This window comes from Nothoprocta perdicaria, unplaced genomic scaffold (assembly GCF_003342845.1).
Source record: "Nothoprocta perdicaria isolate Ctin4 unplaced genomic scaffold, notPer1 scaffold_32, whole genome shotgun sequence".
NCBI classification, from domain to species: Eukaryota; Metazoa; Chordata; class Aves; order Tinamiformes; family Tinamidae; genus Nothoprocta; species Nothoprocta perdicaria.
The window spans coordinates 237,477-256,847 of record NW_020455555.1 but is presented as its reverse complement, the minus strand read 5'-3'; the positions used below and the strand labels follow the sequence as shown (position 1 = coordinate 256,847).

General features: G+C 37.7%; 1 long non-coding RNA gene across 1 annotated transcript; it reads right to left on the bottom strand.

The window, feature by feature from the left end:
* Positions 1 to 9,482: 9,482 nt before the first annotated feature.
* LOC112950445 lies at positions 9,483 to 18,332 on the bottom strand. Its single transcript, XR_003250007.1, has 3 exons — positions 18,209 to 18,332; positions 15,605 to 15,732; positions 9,483 to 10,152 (listed from the first exon to the last, which is right to left on the bottom strand). It is a non-coding gene; the product is annotated as an uncharacterized LOC112950445 (long non-coding RNA).
* Between the last annotated feature and the right edge of the window lie 1,039 nt (positions 18,333 to 19,371).

Genomic DNA, 19,371 nt, shown 5'->3' with positions numbered 1-19,371 from the left:
ACAGAACACATTCATTAAAGTAAAAAGCAGTATCCTATTTGAGAGAAAGCCAGCAGTTCTTGGGACACATGTTTATCTCAACCGCTCTTTTGAGATAAAGAATTTTACTTAACTAATCTTGTCTCATGTAACAATCAAAATCTTATACAGACAAACAAGTTTCCAACCAAAATAAATGGATTGATTTTCCCTGTGATGTGATCTATTAAATGTGACACTAGATATAGGGGGCTACRGTGCTATTCTTACCTGTATTACCAAACCAACATCCAGTATAGGGTTTTTCATCTCCTAAACGAAGTTGACAATTTCTTCATAAAACTTTGAGRCATGAGAATGAAGTATGATACATATTAGATATAGAGTACATTTAAAAACATATATCAATAGTCTGCAATAACACTACACAGCATCTCCAGTGTGCAGGCAAGTCACTAAAGCATCATTTGTAACTTAAATGATAATTTCAAAAGACTGGGTAAAAATGACGTCCCCATTACTAATGCTATACTGCTTTTGCAAAGTRTCCTAGTCAACCCTCCCATCTCAATCACGTTTTTGGTTTGACAATATACGTGAAAGACAGTGGCATAAGAGGTCTTTGCCTGATTTATGCATCAATAAAAGATTAYTCATCACAAAAAGTGCAACCTTTTGAATTATTCACTTTCCTACGTAGGAGTAGAATGGATATTCATTTTGTAGAGATAGGAATCAAAACGTTGCTCTGTAGTGCTAGTTATAAGGATATTAACACCAATACAAAATTCAGTCAAAGTATTTAAGTCTGGTGATAGAATAAAGAGATGAAAGAACAATAATGAAGCCACCCTAAGAGTTTGCCTGTAGTAAGAAATGGTTCTCAAGGCCCAAAGTAATCTTATTTTCCAATCCACAATCGGCGCAGGACTTAAAACCTTCAATTTGGAAGAGGGTTGCAGTCACAGCACTGCAGACTCATCCTGACCAAAGAACTCTGAAYTGAAAACAGTATTAAGTTTGTTTAGGCACCACATTTGTGCCTAATGTGCACAGTTTTGTTTCTGTTGCAGCCCAGGACTAGCCAATATCAGAAGACATTGTGGCACTGTGGAACAAGATCTGTATTCAGGCTTAAGGTGCCTCTAAACCATCAAAATCAAAAGGAAGAGGAAAGATTATTATAGTTTTAACCCTGAGTGTCCAAGCTTCAGGAAAGACATTTTACGTTCATTAAAAATATCTTTTCCAACAGATGCGTTCGTAAATTTTCAGSCAGCATGTTCAGAAGCCCTGCTTCTTTCCCCCTCTCATTGCACCTGTAATTTCCAACAAGACGTTTCGTACTGACCACAATACAGAGGTTCACTTCACTGACCACAAACGAGAATTCTGCTTTAGTGCATTACCCTTCACATACTGACACTGATATTTTAAATCCCAGCTGGATGTTCATATTCATGATGAGACTGCAATTATTTCTGGATCTCCGTTGTACTAACAGGAGAACTTATCTTTCAGCAATAAGCTGAGAGATTGTAAATTGTATATGTGAGAAGGCGAGGATCTAAGAAAATGTTAATCCATCACATATAGAATCCATAAGAAGTGTGCATTCACATCTAAAAGACATATTCATAAGATTTCACACACATTCCACTTTTTTGCTTATAGAAATATTCAGATGAGAACTTATCTGCATCTTGGCATGAATATTTTTTTCCAATGTAAATTCTGCAACACTGGATTTGGGTGGCAAGAAGGTAAAGTTGCTCTGAAATTATTGCAATGGTAATTCCCTGAATCAAAAGCAGTTGATACCCTATACTCACTGTAGCTGCTGGCTTTTAGATTACTAATACATAAAAACTGAGCTGTATTTTAATTTTTGGTCCTGTCAGAGTTAAGTGTAACTAGAAATTATAGCTTAGTATAATAGTATATTTACTAATATTGAAATGTGAATAATTAGACTGAGTTTCTTACATTGAGAAGTGGAGCTTAGAATGCTAACCATGCCCAAAATATTTTAGTGCTTTAGATCACGAAATAACCTTTAGATCATGAAGAAAAAAACAACAAAAAAACCTAAAGGCCTATAATGATACGTCATATGAAAGAACTGCTCAAATTCTGATTATTTCAGATCATTCTACATAAAGACTATAAAGAATCTGCCTTAATTACACTCCCAAAAGCCACTAGTAGGTAAGCAGGTTTTAATCAGAGTACTGATTGCCAACATTTTTGTACCTAATCCGTAATGAATTACCCTATTACATGTCATCCATGTAGCAAGTTATATCAAATTTGTCTTTTTGTATTTAAGGATATAGGTATACTTTATACCAAGCTGCTACATGCTATTTATATACACACATTAAAAGTCTGAATTACACAGACAGCATGTTTATATTGCATGTTTTTAAATGAGAAACTAACACTTTTGTTTCCCTATGATATCCTTACCAGAAAAATAGAGCTGAGAGCAGAACTGCTGCAACTCCAGAAAGAGCAAATCTACACATTGGGCRAATCTGAAGAGGGCAGCAGCTATTATTATGCATAACACAAGGGCCAGTATCTTGTCAGAGCSTTGAATGTAAGTGATAAATTACACTAGTAGAGAGTTGAAAAATTGCCTTCTTAAAATACAGTAGTAACTAAAAAGGGAGCTGATCATAAGTAGATTAGATCTGAACACAGAGCTTTTTTTTTAAAAAAAAAATTAATGATTATGGCAAAACACAACATCACACTGAGCCTGAGTACCTGAAAAGAATTTCAAAATTTCCGTCTTTGTGCAGCCTAAGGTCAACAGCTGCATGTATTTGAGTATCAGGGTAATATTTTGGTTTGCTGCTCTCTACCTAATATTTTGCATGGATAACAGCCTTTTATATATTCCAGGAAGCTGAGGGGAAGCTGCACTGATCTAGGTTTATTTTGTCTTACACTTCTACTAAAATTCAGTGCGAATGGCAAGCACCCCATTTTGCTCCTTTCCCTCCCTCACACAAAGCCACACTTGAGGAGTCACTGGAGCCTGAAGGGTGTGAGAGTCTACGTGGTTTTCCTTATTAGAAGACTCACCTACCTTTCTTTCTCACCTTTTATTTTCCTTTGTAGAACCATGATTTGCACTTGGGCTGGTTACCAGGGTGACTCAGCTGAAAATTTCTGCAGAGTGTCTGCAGTATACAAACTCCAACGTCATTTCCAACATATCCTTCTCAGCAGAATCCCTTGACAGATTCAAGATGGGAAAATGGCAGTCATTTGTCATTATATAGTCCATTACAGCTATGCAGGGGTCCAAGCCTCCAATTATTTGCTGGACAACAGTCTGAGCTTGTCCCTAAAACTGGATACTGCAGCTAAGGACTATTCCTAGTTCAAACAAACCTTTTGTTAGTGTGTGATATTCTGACCAAGAAAATCTGCACTCATTTCCAGGCAAACTATCTATAGTCTTCCGGGGTGGCAGAGTGGTGCCTCTATCACCCTGATAAGGAGAAAAGGATAAATATGGTATTATACCATAGGTTTTTACTGCTATGGACCAGTAAATGCGTTTGCAAAGCATTCAAAGCCACAGAATATTAGTATTACAGAAAAAATATTGCTGGTGAATTCTCACAGGAGAAGAATGTGCCTCCCAGTTTCTACTTACTTCTGAAACTCCATCCCATGGACATCTAATCAAACACAGGTTAACCAAGCTGTAGAAAGGAAGAGGGCAAACAAGGAGCACACTTGCATGACAGGAGACAGTGACTACGGAGCTTTTCCCCCTGCTTGCCCATGCACAGCCTTCCTAAATCCATCCTATGACATGAAATTTAACAACCAGAAGCCATTAAGCAAAGGCAAACCAAAACAGCAATAGCAAACTATTTGCTTTGAGGGGCGTGTGGGGAGCGGGATTTGCTTTTGAGACTAAGCTACAGAGCAAAACAGACAATTAAGATGTCATTTCTTCTAGTGCTTCTGGGTTTTGCTTCAGTGCTCTGCATACCAGTCCAATCTCACATTTACAGCTCTATCAACACAGTTGACTAAAACTGCATATTAAAGGAAATATTCCCTACCTCAAAATGCTTACACAGTGCAAAATGAGCTGAAAAAAATAGGGGTTGCCACGGTTCCTTTTCCTTGAACAATTTTCATTAGAAAAACCAACTTAAAAGTATTAAAAATTTGATGGGTTGTTTCTGAAGAAAAAATCCCCAGGTTAATCCAAAGTACCATTTCACTTGCTTTCTAAAATGAAAATTTAGACTTTTGTGACTCTGTAATAAAAATATTAAAAAAGGTTTTCACAATAAAACACACAGATGAGAAGTATTTTGATTAACTCATTCTGAAACATTTTTACCTGCTTCCAGACATTTTCAAGTTTCAACTTCTGTCATATTCTGGACAACACAAAAAAGAAAGTAATAAACCATTATTTTCAAGATAAGAAAACATGTACTTGCAATAAACTATACCTAGTTTAGTTTAACAATTAGTTTGAAGGTACCACTTGCACAAAAAATTATCAAGATCACCGCCCAAAATAGCTCAGGAGTAAACAACTGACCAAGCCATCATAACTTGGAATGAGAAAGACTGGAATTCAGCATCCCTGATGTTACAATTGCCAAATGCCATTAACAGTTGGCTATAGCAGCCTTAAATTGTATGTTCTGCTGACGCTGAGATCAGGAGGTCACCACTCACCATTGAGCCTAAGCAGTGCTTGCATTAAGGTGAATGAATAGTCTTTCAGAAACTTTATTAAAATATATATATATATCCTTTCCATATGCACTGACAAGCTGAATTTATTAGGACTTGCCAGTAATTGTGTCATGACACAGAATGTCCAAGACATTGATTGTTCTCCASCTACTGATGTCTACATGGGCTTTAATATCAAATCTGCAGTGACTTAAACGGCTTAAAATGCACGCTTGAAATTCTTAATGGAACTTTACCCTCTTTTTTGGCCCACACAGTTCAGAGACATGGTAAAGCAAAGGGAAAAAGGACTTAGTGAAAACTCTCATGCTGCAAAATTTATTCTCCTTACAGTCTACTGAAAAATAAAGTACTAAAAGTATACCATGCACATTTTTTGCAGACATAGGTGTTGCTATGTGTGCCTACGTTCAAACTGAAAGGATGATATCTCTGCATGACAGCTTCTCATACACACTGAATTTTATAAGTTTCTGCTACATGTACCTTTTTCCCACTATCTATGCTGTTTATTGCAACATTACCAAAACCATCCTACTTTTGAGGAATGCATGTGGCAGCTCTAGATTCTCCAGAGCGCAGAAAGATGAGTTTCTTCTGTCAGTCTTTCCTGAAAGACTTTAAGGCAGAAATAATTTTAATCAGCATCACGGTAGCTTCGTTGCCTTTCTTTATGAGACATGGGACCTCCACTAGAGGTGGAGGTTCCTTGTTTCTGATTTGCAAGTTCACATGTCAGGGAGGACTGAAAAATATTTAGGGTTTGGACAGAAGATAACTCTACTAACTGGAGGAAGCAGATTTAGAAACATGAGAGGCAGCTTTCGCACAACATCTGTGATGCTGGAGGCAAGTGTTTTTTGTGTGGGCTGCAACTTGACTGATTCTCTAGCTGCTTTACAAAGCTAAGTAGTACAGCATGGACTAAGCCCAACAATTAAGAAAATAAACAACATTATATGTGCATATTCATTGGAACTCTGGGGAGCATTTACCTGTAATTCATACAGTACTTGATAATTCCGCAGGGCTCAGTTTCCAACCAGTCTCGAAAAATGTAGGTTGAAGATGATGCTCTGAAAGTTCATTTCTGTACTGATAAAAATACTGGACACATGCATTATGACGGATGCAATGTTTAATTTACATTAATTTTATTGTGGTCCCCCTTGCTATGTACTTTGCTAGGTCCCAGTTCAGTGGGCAGTGTGGACATTCTAATGTTCCAAAAACGGTTCCTGCTGCTTCCTCAATTATACTGAAGCTATTTCAAATTGGAGAGCATTAACAGCCTGTAAAATATGCATGGTCTAACTGGAGTRAGGATACACCTGCCAAAGTCAAATAAGAAATATTTTAGAGCTGCACAATAACATGCAAGCCAATTTTAAGAAAACCAAAAATAAACCAAACAAGAGGAGCAACATAAAGAGCAAACAAAACAGACTAAGGAAGCTGAAATGCACATAACAAAAAGAAAAAAAAAAAAAAAAAATCAGAGTGCAAAAAAGAAATAGAGTAGCACAAATCCCTGAGACTTCCCCTTCGCCTCTGTGCTGTGTGCAGCAGCATGAGGATGCAGGTCCTCTGCATAAACTGGAAAATCAGAGACTGCAACTATAAAACCTCTAAAGATGTGTTCAGGAATCCTGGAATGGGGAGAGGAGAGGTGAGATCTGCAGAATGAAACAGCTGCTGCTAAGGTCCACACCATATAGATTTCACTGATTTTTTTGCTTGGAAACAGCTCTGTAGCTAGTGACTGATAGCCCACTTCTAGGTGGGGTACGTCTTCTATATAAGTTTCAACCCAAAGAAGCCCAGTTCATGAGCTACAAGACCTCTCTATGACACGAATTCAAGTTTGCTATTCAAAAGCGCAATACTGCCCTGTTTTACTAACAGCAACATACCCACAGTCGCACGAAGGGGGAATTATTTCTTTCTAGCTACAGCAAGATCAAACAGCAGAACATTTTCAAGCTTTACAGCTGTCTTTCATTATAGCAGTCTCACAGTAAATCACGGCTTGCTTAAATTCCATCTAAAATTGCACTTTTCTTCAATAGACGGGGAGGGTCTTGCTTGATGTCCTTCTTTATAGTGAACAAATGATCAGATTTAGCTAATTGGGAAATATGAAGAATTACAATGCAACGACTATGTGGAACAAGCCAAATCAATCTTGCTGAAAATTGGAATAATTATGAGAAATCTATGTACAGCATTATGGTTATTAATATACCTGTAGAGAAGGAGAGAATGACAAAACAATTCTGATGCAGATAATGTCAAATAACTTTGCATTTCCTTAACCCTTGCGCTTTGTAAGAGGGGTAAACTTTGAATGCCACCAATTTTGTCATGAATATTTTGCACATCTCTAGGGCTAATGATGCTTATGTACATCAGAGGGGTGCTATGAGCCTTAATTAATCTTTGCAAATCACTGTGAGATACAGGGAGGAAAGGTGCTACCAAACAGCAGTATCTCATTGGTAAAACTTTGAAGATCTTCAGCTGGTGTTGTCAGTTCTGCTTACAGCCACTGAAACTCTTCCATTTATAACAAGCACTTCTTCCTCAAATCAAATGGATTTTGAAGGAAGACAAACATTCTTCTCATTAGAAAGATACCTRCAGAATAAAATGGCAGCTTAGCAGCAGAGTTCCCTTACTGGCTGTCTCATAATTTTAAAATATACTTTTCTTTTGACAAGTGCATTTCTTAAGCTACAAAAAAGGTCGGTCTTTCTGTATTTTAAGCAACCGACTGACAACCCYAAAATGAAATGCTGTAGTTACTGGCATGTTATGTCTTTTTTTATATAACAAGTATAGATACAACAATCACCAAATAAAAYAGATAAAATTTCTGCTGGTGAAGATGGACACTGCAGTGGGACACTGGCAAACAGAAGAGGTGCTCTGTTTATGCCCACTAAACAACAGGAATATCAAAATAAAGCTCTTCTCTAGTCTGCATTGCTTTGTCTATGAACAATTTCTAACGCTCAGAAAAGATTACAAAAAAAAAAAAAAAAAAAAAATCACCCTGCAATTCTCAGCTCGTATGACTCCCGCTTGCAGGTGCAAACGGTTACCAGGGTGACACATTCGCAGGCGACAAGCCTCAAAAGCCACGGGCGAGCTGCTAGCACGGCTTGCGACAGGCGCCCGGCTCCTTCCGCGAGCGCCCCACGATCCACCCGCGAGGCGCGCGCTCCGAGCGGGAGCGAGGGTGCAAGGCCACGGTGGCGCCCGGCCCGCCCGCGGCCGTGACGCCATCTGTCAGAATTGGCTATGGCGGTCGCTTTCTGAGGCCAGGGTACTAAAAGGTCGAAGCYTCCAAAGCAGCAAAACACTCCTGGCGAAGCTTACCTGAGGATTTTTCTAGAGGTCGTCTTCGTGACATCTCACAAGTATTTCCTAAGAACAGTTGTTAGCACTCACCTTCCTTCTTTCCTCTCCTCTCACCCCAGCAACAACAAAGCTAGATTGCTTTCAAATAATTATTTTTCAGGCTCAAATATAATTGAAGGTTCACCAAAGAGTAAAACACCAATGCCTGTATATTAAAAGACATGTGTGCATACACTTACATGCAAAATGCACAAAAATCAATTGCAAAAACAAAAACAATAAAAGAAAACAGGTGGTCAGAGTGTATCACCCTGCTAAATCCATTCCTAAGGCTCACTGAGGGTGCTGCAGATTTCTCCACAGAGTCAGGACTTGATGTTGACACCTCTGTGACAGCTACCGGTACATCTGCCACCCTAAATCCTGCCCAACTCCCTTAGCACTACACAGTCACCACTTAAAGATTATTGCTCTTTAGGAAACTGTGCGTGTCATGGTACCACACCTGTGTGTGTACCAGCTCTCAGGATCTAGACACCGTCTTGTACTTCAAAAGATTAAAATAATGAAATAATTACCTTTACACATACTCTTCCTTGAGCAGATCTCCAACTACTTTGAGAAATTAGGATTTAAGCCTCACTGTGCCTCTCTGCAGTCACATCATTCTTATTTTATCAAAGAGAAACGTGTGAAAGGGATAAGGCTATTCCCTAAGGTCACATGGTTAGTTAGCTGCAGCAAAGAGAGTTTTTATTGATGAGATCTGAGCACTAGACAACACTGCTCCCTCAAGTGAGTGAACTCTTGGAATAGGGCACTATGTATGTTCCTACGCTGCCTTGTACATCATCTTTCCTGTGTCATTTGGGAAAAATACCACATATACATTTCAGCTCATTACAGCACCGTTCTCAGCTTCAAAGCATTTTCATTATAATTAAGCAGTTTTCTTATAATGAAGGTGATTATAATAAAATGAAATGTGGCTGGGAGCCATGAGACAAAGAGTCTTGTATCATTCTGTGAGAGTAACAGACACATAGCAAAACATGATCATAAACACAATCAATTAAAGAGAGAAGTACACTTGTATTGTCTCATAAAACAATTATGCTAGAGGGACTGTCTTTTTTGGAAGTCATTTTATCATCAGCTCCTTTCTTTCTTGAGAGGCAAATGATMTAAAATGCTCATTTACTAGATGAAAAGAAATAAAATCAGATGAATAATCAATAGCCCTAATTATCACTGAAATAAATGCCCTTTGTGGTTTTTTTTTTGTTTAATAGCTGAAAATACGTTGTAAAAAACAAGGACAAAAACTGTAGGAGAGCGCTGCATTTTAATTTAGACTTTGACAAGTCTTTGCACAGATTGCTTGAACAATTCCTTCTGCTGAACGGGGACATACGCAGTCCAAGAGTCAAGAGTGCCAAAACACTCCGACTAAGAGAAGACTTACAAAAAATCCTTGCTGTGCCTCATCCAAACCTCCACTTTGCTTTTCTCTTACAGTTTTAAGTTCCCTTCTGCAGTCCCAATTCCTTATAAGAAGCAAAAAGAACATTACTGTGTTTCTGCAGTGCAGACTGTAGTGGGGAAAATGAGAAGGCTGCAAATGGATAACTTCTTATGCYGTACAACATGAAAAAGTGGTAAGGTTTAAAGATACCCAGCACCAGAAATAATATCATATTTGGACACAGACAGCAAGACAACAAACCTTATCTAATGAACTCCAGACCTGCAAGGTTGTTTGAACTCAACTTTCATAACAAAAAGATGAATTTTGGATAGCAAAACAGACACTGGACCATCTTCCAGGACATCTGGGCACAAATCCTAGAAAGCTTTTTTAGAGTTTGGTACCAAATGTAGCCAAGTTTTGAGTACTCCAGGGCCAGCCTGCAGCCCTTGTTTGGAAATGCACAGTCCTGTTAAGATGACATAATCTTCTACTAGGAAAGGTTCCTTTTGGCTGCAAAAGCACCACGAGACAGAGATTTTCCTTTGTAGTTCACTTTGAACTGAAACAGCTGAAGGACTCCATTTGGTAAGAAGCTGCAAGGTGAAGATTTCAGACAAATAAATGTCAACTTCTTTTCATAGACACATTCCTTAACATATTCCAATTAAGCTGGACTTCTACATAGTCACCTTGGTGCTTACGGACAGTAGGCTTACTTCTTCATTTCCTTTCCTAAGAACCCAAAGGAAACCTCTACTGAAGGCCCAAAATACCACAAACAAATTTAACAAACTTCTATCTTCTGAGAAAGTAACAAAGCAAAATGCAGAGATGAGGCATAAAAAAATAATTTCCTTTTGAAAAGCAAATTGATTCACTTGGGGAGTTTTACAATGTGATTCAACTGGACTRAGATTTCATCTTGCACATGTAAACTTGTGCAAAACACTAAATAGATAAGAACCTACAGTTTTGAAATGGTTGTCAGTCCTATATAATTGACTGCATTCATCATTTCTATACAAAATATTATTATTACATGGGAAATAATTTTGCTCAGGAAAGTTCTTCGACAGCCCTTCTAGAAAGCAGTTAACTGTTCAAGTTTTTTACTTAATATGCATCTTCTGTGGGAAATAATTTGGGAGGAAAGAACAAAGCAGCGGTTATTTCATGAAGCCTTAAAAATAAAGAACAATTTTTCCACATTTGGTCTTTTCTTTGGGAAGGAGATCATTTCTCTGGGCAACTTCACTGTCCTAATATGATATMTACTCAGGAGTCAGTATTTCCTTCCTTACTAGGTCATTCACAGTTTTAAATGCAAGACCTTAAAGCGCATCAAATGAAAATGATAGTACAGAGATGAAATCACTTAACATCAGATTGGCTCAGATAAGATCTTTAATATGGTCTTGATTCTGCAGATCACTTTTGCATATATTTAACTTTAAATCCATGAATTATCATACTAAAACCCATGAGGTCTTCATTTGATGAAACACTTTGGTAGATTAAGGACTTTACTATGATTTGCACATGCCTCCCCAGTTATTTTTTAAAACAAATAGAGTATCAATATTACAAAAAAATTAAGAAAGGAACATTCCATATTTGCCTGTATTTAACACTGCCCTTCACCAAACAACAAAAATTTCCCAGCCCCACAAAAAACCCTGTCTGTGAGTTACTACATGGTTAGAATGTAAATATCCTGCAAGTATGTGCATTCTGTATTTGTCATTTAAAAATAAAGGGTCAATATCTTTCACAGGAAATATTATGTACCTAGGTTGAGATGCCTTGAAAATAAAGATCATGCATATCCTGATTTTGTTCAAAAATTGGTAATTCTGAATTTATACAAGATTTGCTACCACAAAACTGTTACTGACATCCTCTGAGAGGTTTGGTTAACATTTTTGTAGGAGATAACACCAGCATAGCATGACTTTTGCTTAGGTCTATATTCAGACCTCTTTTTTATCRTGGCTAAAAGAACAAATTAGAGCTAAATATTCTAAAAGCTTCAAGCAACCCGAAGCATTAGCTTTCTCTACTGTTTCTGGGCTTCCTTTTTTTAAATATATATATAAAAAAAAGAAAAAACCACTTTTTTTCCTAAATTGCATRATCCTAAACTACTGATTGACTTTAAAGCTCTTGTTTTCAAGTTAGTTTGTATGGTGCCCATGTGCCAGGTAGTGTCTACACACATCTGAGGAAAAGGGCTTTTTTGCTTTGATTGCATCTTTCAGGTTTTATTTTCTATCGTGCAACAGCAGCCGATTGTATGATTTTTAAAAGTGTAGAGAACAAAGCACGTGTTTTCCAGGTGCAGCTTAACCACTGTGGAACAGCTCTTCTACATTAAGTTCTTCTATTTATATACCAGAGCATYGGATTTTATGGCAGCAATGAATTTCACAGTCAAGTTCAATTTGATGTTTCCTCTCAAAGTATTTCTTTACYTGTGCCATTTCTTCACTTCCATCTCTTAATCAGCACTCCCTAAGCTTATATTTATACATTTGATTACCTGCTCCCMAAGGGACTGCAATGGCATTTACTCTGTGTCCATCTCACCCTTCCCATTTCTGCCTATTCCTCTCTCTCTTTCTTAGACACCTTTATCTGCCACAGTATTTTTAATGTGCTTCCCAACATTTGCGCCACCAATAAATTTTAGCAAAACTCCCTCAGGAGCGACATGATACTAAACTAAGAGCCACTGAACCTCTTGAGAACTTTGCTTGCTGATTCCTACCAAGTCCATCAGATGGGACAAAAGTTGGATTCAAGGTTTTCATTCTGGCATACATCCAGTCAAAGGGGACTCTTTTGTAAGAGGAAGTCAGAGAGACAAACTGATAAATTTCTCTTGAACACAAACTGATTTAGCACAGTTCCTTCCTTCTTTTTAGAAAAGAGATGAGATAGAGACACTGCTTCTTTTTCCATTTTGAAGCCACAATGCATGAAAGATGATTCCCAATGAATAATACAAGACTATTAAAAACACTGAATTGCCACTTATGAGGGCAATATCCTTCCCCAAAGGATCATTTGTCATAGGTGAAACAGAATATTGTTTYGTTTCTTGCTACTGGAAGTACTTGTTTTTGTATACATTGCCCGAGTTTGCAGCAATTCAAAATGCTCCGTGAAATGCAAATTGCCTTGTGCAGATGGGTATTCAGTTTATGAATGACATCTATCACAGCTGGGCAATGTCTTTTGTGTCTTTCAGCAGCAAAGCTACTGGAAGCTTCGATTAAAATTGAGCCAACTCTCTCCTTCTGCTTATCTCCTACTGAGGTTTTTTTCTCCTTACAGACAGGAAACAGATACAGTAACTGCTAATTGCAGAATCTCACTCTATTAGACAGATTAGAGAACATGGCAATCGAGTCAGTTTTATTACTTCCTCTTGTGTTATCCACTTCTATCAGCCACAGCTATTTATAGCTGATTTTTCCTGGTAGAAGTTTGAAACTTCAGCAGCAGGCCTTGCAAACAGATCTGCCTGTGACAGCACGCACCCTACTCCGTATCAAGATTAAAGATGTTTTGATGCATAAAATGTGCCTCAGAATTTTCTCAGTGGAAGGAGACCAACAAAGAGAATAGACAAGCAGCATGAAAATGCACTGCCTGGCTTTCTGCATGCAAGAGAAAGTAGAATTTTCTGATTACATGTCCATTTGATAAATAACCTTTCAGAAATGAAAGGAGTAAAAGCAATCATGGAGGTGAAGCAAACCATACCAACTTCCACCTAGCRCTCCTCACTGTTGCCTGGAGAGGACATGAACTTCCCCGTCAAACCTTAATGGTGCAGAAATTTCCCTGACTACAGCAGTCTACAACATACTTTAATTTATTGCATTTAGGACGATAAAACCATGTTTTACTACTGAAACTAATTGTATCTGACACTTTCATCACATTAACACACATTAGGCACCATGACCTTTGGATGATCAAGGAAGACCTAATTTAATAATTTAGAGACAACGTGAGGTTTGAGTAGGCCCCAAAGGGGAAAGAAATGTGGTATGAAAAATGATCCTATTCCACTAGTGGAGACATTTGCTTACTAAATCTGCCAGAGGAACTTTGGCAGCTACCTTACCGTAACATCTACAGGTCACATAACCACATATAGGACTTAGAATACTATATATTCCCTATAAAGCTGGTCATGTAATGCTCCATCACATACACTCTTAGTTCTCTGAAGAAGAATCCACTTAAGCCTGCAAGACTCCAGTCCCAAACCAGAGACATTTCTAACACGGCAGCTGGAAAAGCAGAGGAACAACTGCAACTAAGCAAAGGCATCATAATTCAATTGAACATCGAGGTACAAATTTAACAGATGTAAAGAAATTATTTTGTAAGAAACAGTGTAATCAAACTTAGCCATTACTTACAGAAGACTAATTCTTATCATCTTAACTTAATCTTTACATGAAAGTAGATATAATTTCAGCAGGAACAGACAAGTACTTATTTCAATAAATTGACAGAGTGTGGGGAGTGAGAGATGAGCAAGCAGGCAGGGAATCTGGTCAATTCAATTTCATTCCAAAACAGAGAGGCCCTGGGAAAGTGCTTAACATGTTCTTACCCTTGGAGCAAATTTTATGAACAAAGTTTATGAGAAAATAAAGATGCAGACAGTTACACATTTTATGTTTGAACAAAAAGGGTCTGTTCAAAAAAAAATATTTTATATATTATGTTTTTGCAATTTCAGTAATTATTTTTAATTAAAATTTTCTTCAATTTAGTACAACTTGTAATGGTAGTCCTTCAAAAGGCTTTTTAAGGAAGGTTTAGCAAGTTTATACACTATTGAAATGTGAGACTAGGAGAGAAGCAAAACCCACTGCCACCAAGTACTACTTTTCACCAAATCACATGCTGTAATAAGTCTACATTAATTAAAATTAATACGTAGGTTAAACAGGAAACGAGGACAGACATGGGGCCAAACAAGTATCCCCAAGCTTTTACTCACATTCTGGCCCATCTTTTCACAAAACTTATCACAGCACAAATGCTGAATGTCACTTGTATTCAATTAAGAAGCTCCTGGGGGCAGAGCAAGTGCAATTCTTACCTGCTGTCCAGGAGGAGGTAGCCCCTCTTAATGAAGAGGGCAGCTGGGTGACCCTGCCATTCACCTGGCTTGCTGAGGCTGTGCTGTTAAATAGGGCAGCTGGCAGAAGCAGCTGGCAGCCATCAGGCAGATCCCAAAAAGGCATCACAGCCTTGCAAGTGTGAGATTAACTTGTTTTGCTTTGTCTGAGAGCAGTTCTTAATCCTTTTGGCATGAAGACTTTTATGTTAAAATGTGAAGTTAACAAAGCTTTAGGGCTCTAGTAAGAAAGACATGCCTGAAAATCTATCTAAAAAGGTAAGACTGGCACTTCTCAGACAAGACAACTTACAATTAACTATTTTATAAGCTCCTTTCACCCGGAATAGGACAAGAAGACAACACTGCAGAGACGTGAAAATTAAAAGCGCATTTTAACTGCTGACTCTATGGAATTAATGACCTGCAAAAGCATCTTGATAAATATATAGTCTGAGAGTAGTTATCTGTTGATACAAGATAAAATTTACCATATGAAATGCACAGCAAACACAGTAAGATTTATTTTCTTTCCTGTTAAGAGAATTAAGGTTAGTTCTCACTAACAAGCATATATTTACTTTCTGCGACAGCTGCAATATCCAGGCTCCTCAAAAGCAATTAGCAAGGTGACAAGAAAGTAGCTAGGTTCACTTTATGGGCACTGGACAGTATTTATAGCTATGTTATTTTCACACCTTGAGCACAGTGGCCTAGTTTTCCAATTTTCTAGTCTCTCCACACTATTAACAGTTGGGTCATGCTTCCCTCTCTGTAATGCAAGCAATTTTGGTTTTGACACAGATATCTATAGTCCTTAGCACTGAGAGTACTTTCATGAACAATTTCTGCACTGATTAGACTAGAATTTCATGTAATTTCCTTGTAAAACAACTTACCTCACCTTGCCTGCAGTGTTTACTGAAGCAGAGCTTGTTCCATAGCCTTGGTTCCTCAGTAGCCTGCAGTGCTGCAGGATGGTTCAGGACACGTTGCCTTTCATTCCGCATCTCACCCTAGCATGAACCTGGAGGAGGAACGATGGGTTCATTGACACAGGCGGATATTTCTTACACAGCCCCACCATCTTCACTGCAGAAATGCCATATATATGTATATATATGCTGTGCCCATCTTTCCCTCTCGGCTCTCCTTTTTCCCCATTGAGTGGGAATTACTTAATCACTTATTCAAACAGAGATGCTTTAGAGAGAAGATTTTCATAAATTAAAGAATTTAGAGAATTAATTTTCATAAATTGAAGCTTCTGCTTTAATGGATCCCCTCTGTTCTCTACTACCATGAAGCAATTCAATGATTTGAAAACCTCTGATAAATTAAGGATTAAACGTATCTTGAGCAACCGCAGCATAGCAGTAGATAGTACATTTTGCAGATTGTAAGTATGAAGTACTGTTTACAGGCTACTTCAAATTCTAGTTTGCYTTGAACTAGGCCAGTTTTGCCAAGGATGTGCTGGGGACATGCAGAGCCTACTCACTCCACACACCACACTCCTACATCCTGCTCACGTGAGTGCTGTGAAAGCAGCGTGACTCAGCACAGCTCCCGCTTCCAAATGCAGCTTCTCCATTAGTGTTGACACTAATTAGCAGAATGAGCGGGACACTTCATGATGCTGCAGGAGCTGGTGCAGTCAGAAGGGAGCCTTCTCCACCACCGCAGGCAGGGCACTGGTTGATGCTTATGCACCCGTGCCCTTTGGATGATGAAACATAATCTTGGGGAATGTTAATAACACAGAAAGTGTTTAGGGAATTTACCTCTCTACATTTTGGTTTAAACACTCATCCTTTCCTTTCTTCTTAAGCATTCACATATTAACAGAGAGCTGCTGCTCTGCTGGGAAAGCACATTGAAGTGAAAGCATAGTTTTCCTGTCATAGAAACTTTTGTGAATGCAAACATTTTCTAAAGTGAAGCAAAATTTTTCTGTCATATATCCTTTTGTGGGGACTTATTGCAGTACGTACCTCTTTTCCTTCTCATGGATTTTTCATGTAAAGGAAAGAGACAAAGACCTTTCCACCTCCACATTTTTACTCATCCCTCTTAAAGCCTCTGGAACTACTCCATCTAAGAATGGAGTTTGTCCTTACTGATCAAAAATACATACTTCAGTCTCAAGTTCTGACCTGTTTTAGGCCTAGTTTAACAATACACACAAATATGCTAAAATCTAAATTAAGTCACAGGGCCCACAATCTGTCTTTCCGGATTGTTAACCCGGTTGCTTTTAGCGTGATAGCACAACATGTACATCCTTTCAAACAGATGTAGTAAAAGMCAAGTACCACTTCATCATTTGATGCTGCTTAATATATACTAGATATTTTCTATTAAGTTACCATTTACGTTAGAGAAGGTGTTACCAGTCAAATGGACACATGCTACATTTAATTCCCTATTGTTTTACAACTGTTCCTGTTTTGGCACCATAACCTGATTCTTACATATATCACATATGCCATGATAACACAGGGCATACAGAATCTGTAGAAAAGCCCCTTGGCTGCACAACTGCTTTTTGTCCTTGAGTACTAGGGGGTTAATAAATATAATGGTTTCTTATCTTGCTAAAATTACAGGGCTTACCAAGACCCAAACATCTTTTCAAAATATTTCAGCAAAGAGTCTCTTGTTTACCTCAAGCAGAAAATTATCAATATAAAATCATTATTGTTGGAGGGGAAAGAGGAAAGAACATAGCCTAACATTTCTGAAATATAACTATATCCCTCTCTGGAAGGCAGAATTTCCTCTGTAATTTAGACAAACCACTCAACAGAAYGGCATCCTTCTTTGAAAAGATTTCCACATGCTCTAGTGCTCTACCTGCTTCTGATGTGAAAAAAAGAGCTTTAAAGTGCTGACTATCCACCTAAAACCAATGCAACAAACTTTGGTCCTGTGTACATTATGCGAGGAGGAATGTGGCATTTRGGATCATTTTACATCCTAACAACGGCCCTCAAAAATATTTCAAGGAAGTATTTAATGTAAAATGCTGCAATGTGAATTCTGGTTTCCAATTTACAGTCTGCAGCAGCATTCACCAACCATCAATTAACAAGCAGCTAAAAATGCTAAAATAATTTTTTTGTTGTTGTTGTTTTCTTTTTCCTCCAGGAGCTGGAAGGGAAGGAAGGAAGGAAGGAAGGAAGGAAGGGAACATCTTTATCAAGAATATTTGCCAACAAAATTTTGCCGAAAATGTTCTATAAGATTATCATTCTGGATTATTGCTCAAGATTTGATAGAGCTAAAAATAGACCAGAAAGGGCTCTTTCTGAATAGCTGTCCTGCCCTGCTATTCAGCTCTTACAGCAGAAAAGCACTGCCTTGAAAAAATGCCAGTATATATCCCTCAAAAGCTGTATGAAAAAAAWGCGAACGACACTACGTTTTTCCATCACAATTATCCACTAAGAACATTTGTAAAATAAATGCCAAAATACATTTTCCTTCAATGCCATCTTTACCTTTATCAGTGGCAACAGAAAATGAAGCACTCAATCTGATGCTCAGAATCACAACCAGCATTCCATATTCCATTTGTTGCCAAATCCTAAGGTTGCACAGGAGTTTCCAACACGGGATTTTTTTTTTTTTTTTCCTGTAAAACATGAAAGCAATATAGCTTCATCAGACAAAAATCTGAATGCCATATAGAAAACTGGGAAAAGTAGAAGCTTTTATTATTCCAAAACAAGATGCAAATATAAAATTGCGCTTCAGCTTACTTTCTTTACGCCTAGCTTTGTAAGGATATCTCATCTCCTGAGATTTCAGTGTTAGCTGTTGACAGCACTGTTATTGACTTATTAAGATTCTTTAGAACGTGTGTAAACAAAATAAGCAAGATTGAAATATATTATTCAAAGATAAGGTGTGTATCCAGCCTGCTATTGCACATCTTGCATTATCACAGAGCACAAAATCATTTTGCACATTGACACAAGTTGCTATAAATATGCATTTCCATTTCTTCTGAATWTTAGACATTGACTCACATTATGATMTTTTGATATGGYGGTARTAAGAGTTCATCACAGAGCATTAAGCTTTGACACCAGAGAGACATAAAATAGCCACCCAAAACCTTTGCCTCCAAAATGCTGTTGCATTTTCTTCACCCTCATCTTTTCAGACTTTCTATTTGCCAAAGCAAAAATAAGTAAAAATGTATTTGCTGGAGTTAAAAAAAAAAAAAAAAATCTTGCAGCAAAGAAGTGTCATGATTCTGCATAGTAATTATTACAAAAATGTAACTAAAATGTTTCTAAAGGAAAAGCTTACATAAGCACACATCTTCACATTTTTTTTCCCACAATCTGAAACCATTCCAGGAGAAAAAAGATATTACTTAGAAACTTACTGACATAATTGACTTATGCACTTATTGAGAAACACCAATAAAAAGCTGTCAGACATGCAATAAATACAAACCCCTGTTGCCTCTTTAATTTCGATATGCAATAGCAGGGTCGAATTGGGTTTCTCTGTAGAAATGAGGAATTCCTGTCATTTTGGGACATAATACTTTAATGAATGAAAGAAAAAAATCAAGGCTTAAATAACCTACCTGCCCATAAAAGAAACCCTATCAGATTACCCGATCTGTATTCCATTGCCTGTTGTCTAC